This window comes from Solanum pennellii, chromosome 8, assembly GCF_001406875.1.
Source record: "Solanum pennellii chromosome 8, SPENNV200".
Lineage (NCBI taxonomy): Eukaryota > Viridiplantae > Streptophyta > Magnoliopsida > Solanales > Solanaceae > Solanum > Solanum pennellii.
Window position 1 is genome coordinate 41,803,151 of NC_028644.1, and position 3,867 is coordinate 41,807,017.

Sequence of the window (3,867 nt, forward strand, 5' to 3'; positions counted from 1 at the left end):
GACAGAGATCCCCCCCCCTCCGTCCTGCACTCCGTCGTCTTGGTCAGAGACTCTGCAAGCGAGGGGCTTCCTCCAATTGTCAAAGTGTGGGACGACGGTGGCATCGATGCCCTGTAGATCCACACACGGACCGTAGCCTGCACCTCTACACTCCGTCGATGAGTTCAGAGGTTGTGTAGGTGAAGGGGCCTTCTTCACCAGCCTAAGTGGGGGAGGATGGTGGCATCGATGCCCCTTCTATCCACACACGGGACGTCTTTTTTCCCATCGATGCACAATGTCACGCAGTGTTGCATCAAACTACAAAGGTCATCCTCAAGGGCCCTTGGTTGGTACTTGGGGAGTCATACCCAGACCTTATCTACCTTTACACCCATCTTTTTACATTTCTTACTCCTAAAACTTAGTCAAATAGGCTATGGCACACTAACATCCCTTTGAACCAACTTCCCGAACGTCATATCGACGTTTTGTTTCTTAAACCTATATTCATTAAAATTGGACTTAGAAATAGCACTTAGACTTTAAGACACCTATGTTAGGCTTTACAATGTGTCTTAGATTTTTTAAGGTGTTACACGTCTCCTCGTCCTTTTAAATTCCAATAGTTTGTAAGTCCATCACAAGTTTATTGAACGCATCTAGATGGTCTTGTAGCAAAGTACCTGAATCTATCTTAAAAGTATGAAGACGTTGTTGTAACAACATCCTTGTCGTAACTGACCGGTCCTGGTAAAGCCCTTCTAGCATTTTCTATAACTCTTTGTTTGTCTCTTCGGTACTTGTACTCACTTCACAAAGTACATTAGGTGCAAGGACTGTTGGATTACACTTAATGCATCTCCTTTAATCTTTTCGTTGTCGGAATCCGATATCTTATCGTGGTACTTTCCATCAATAGCATGGATTTAACCTTTCCTCCGCAGTAACACCATCATCAGGATCTTCCAGATATTTAAGTTGTTGCGCCCACTATATCTATCAATTTCAAATTTCATGGAACTTATTTTTTACTTGTTCTTCCTCTTCTACTACAATGTATTTTGAACTACAGAAAACCAAAGTAATTCTTTTATGATGTTACATTAACATGGTTCGGATCAAAATGATCCTACGTCCACCGAAGAAATTCTGGAACTATATTTAGTTTTATCTACAGAGAATACAAGTGAAATACTACAAGAGAGAGAACAATAAATTTCTTAGAAGGTGAGAAGGCAAGTGATAGGATGTTTTTGAAAATGAATTAAGAGCTACCTATTTATAGGAATGAATTTTTCTTATTGATTTCATCCATTACATCACTATGTGTCAAAAATGTCAAGGTTAAACATGTGAAACCATTTTATGATTTACCTATATTTCACCTATTCACATATTATCTTGAGTTTTATTTGGTACTAAATATCTTCCTTCCAAATATTCATGTTAATTCATCTACCATTGAGTTTGATTCCATAAAGACCAAACCAACTCTTTAGAGTCCCTCTCAAACATTTTGTCTCGATTAAAAGTCTCATCATATCTCAAACTTTTGATATATGACTTGTAGAAATTTTGAGACCCCCTCAAAAATTATGTCCCAGTTGCAACTTATAATGTATCTTAAGTTTCAAATTATTAGAGAGATTTAGTTCTTGAGAATTTTTGAGTCACTCCTTGAGAAATTTTGAGTCCTCTTAATAATTCTGTCCCAGTTTCTATTATAAAAGAAAATAGAAATTTTACGGGAGATATGACCGAACCCTTGCGGCGCCTACGTATCTCGTTGAGGCAGGAATCAGGTCAAACATAGTTCCCCTCCGAGGGCTAACTGAAATAGAAAATTTTTTATACAAAAAAATGATCGAGTCCGACACAGGCCGCGTACATATCTCATTCTTGAGAATTCAGGTCAAATGTAGTTCAACCACAAAGGATAATTTTCTAACTTATAAAACTAAAAATGATTACAGACAAATGATGTGATTACCGGAAAAACAAAAGAAGTTCTGAATCATCAAATATAACAGTTGTTGATAGCACCTAAGACAATTTGCCACTTAAGATGAATGTTTATGCTGAACAATTGCATGTCTTCAAACAACTGCATCAATGTATGTCTTACAAAAATTGAATGAGTTTTCTTTTCTGAGATTCTATCAAATGGACCCTGATTCTGGCCTTTTTGACACACTCATCCTTTTCTAAAGTTGGTTTGTCTGTCATCTAGATTTGACTTTTCCTGCTTCTCGAGTTATTTCGGTTCTTTGGCAATGTATTAATATATAATTATTTTCTCATCATACTCTTAGAACACATCATCATCAAACTCATTTGTTCATTCATCTTGTGACATGACATGGTGTTGACAGATTTAAAGTTATTTCAACCAAAACAAACACAAATTTTGTTAAATATAAAAATTTAACGAAGTAAAATATTTTTTTGAAAAAAAAAGAGGCTTTCATTTGAAAATGAGGAAATACAAAGTTCGGCCATGACTATGGGCTATTTTTTCTTTTTCAAAATACTACAAAGAATATTAAAAAATGACATGAAATGTGGGTCCCAAGCCTCATTCGGTCTACCACTGATTTTAGGAATGATATAAAATTCATCTTCGTTTATCAAGATGAGCAAGGAATCAAGAGCGGCATGGAAATACAATTCATAACTTTCTCCATTGGCTTGACGTCTCGTATGTCAGGTGTCTTGCTCAATTCCTCCAGCACGATGTCACCTTCTTCGAGAAGATCCCCAATTTCTTCTCTGTGACTGTCATCATTGGCATATTCTTCAACTAGAATAGACTGATGCAAATGAGGTAAAGGCTTTGGCGAAACATGAATGACCTCCTCCTTCTTGTTCTGATAATCTTTTGGAACTAGATCAAATGCTTGGTGTGGTGCCATGACCACATATCCGAAATTCTCAATTATGCTTAGTGAAGCTTTAACTTTCTCATTGCTATCATGGTTGGTTGGGATTACAACTTTCTTCACACACCAAATTTCTTTGACCTCGATCGTGTTAATGGAATACACTCCATGATTCGATAGTAAATCATTATTGGAATTAGGAGTAACAATTTGAAGAGTGACAATCCTCACTGGTCTATCCGGCACTTACTGAATAGTAAGCTCTATGAAGATCGACCTTTTAATGTCTGAACTGACATTGGGAGTTTTTGGATTAATTGATTGTATCAGACCACCTACTTTCAATCTTTCAAAAAGCTTAGCCTGACTTTTAACCAAAGGAGTGAAGACTCGAGGTGGTTTCTTCTCATGTTCTGGACGAAAAAGTTGTGATTATTTTGTGGAGGTATTTGATGATAAAGTGAGGGTTTTTGCGAGTAGGTGCCGGTGTTTGAATATTTGGATATTGTGGAGTTGTGCAGATATAAGGTCCATTTTGGTAAATTGGCAATATAAATTGGTAACTTCATTGAATATTTGGATAATTTGGCAATGAAGCTTGATAATTTATATAATTGTACGATGAAGCTTGGTGATTTGGACAATTTGGTGTTGGAGCTTTGAAATTTTGTTGGAAGGGGGTAAGGATTTTGCAGAGCTAAAGGGTAGATTTTGGATGGTAACAACTTTTGAACATTGAAAATGGTATGCCTATTTGTTTTTTGCTTGATTCAAATGATAGAGGAACCAACCTCCCTTTTTCTCCTCAACGATCCCGATGATTCATTTTGGAGAGTCATTAAGATAACTTTTCTAGTCTTGAGACCGTCTTCAATAGCTTCACTGTCACGACCCAAAATCGAGCCGCGACTGGCACCCACACTTACCCTCCTATTTGAGCGAACCAACCAATCTAAACCCTAACATTTCAATTTAATATCAACAGAAAGTAATGCGGAAGACTTAA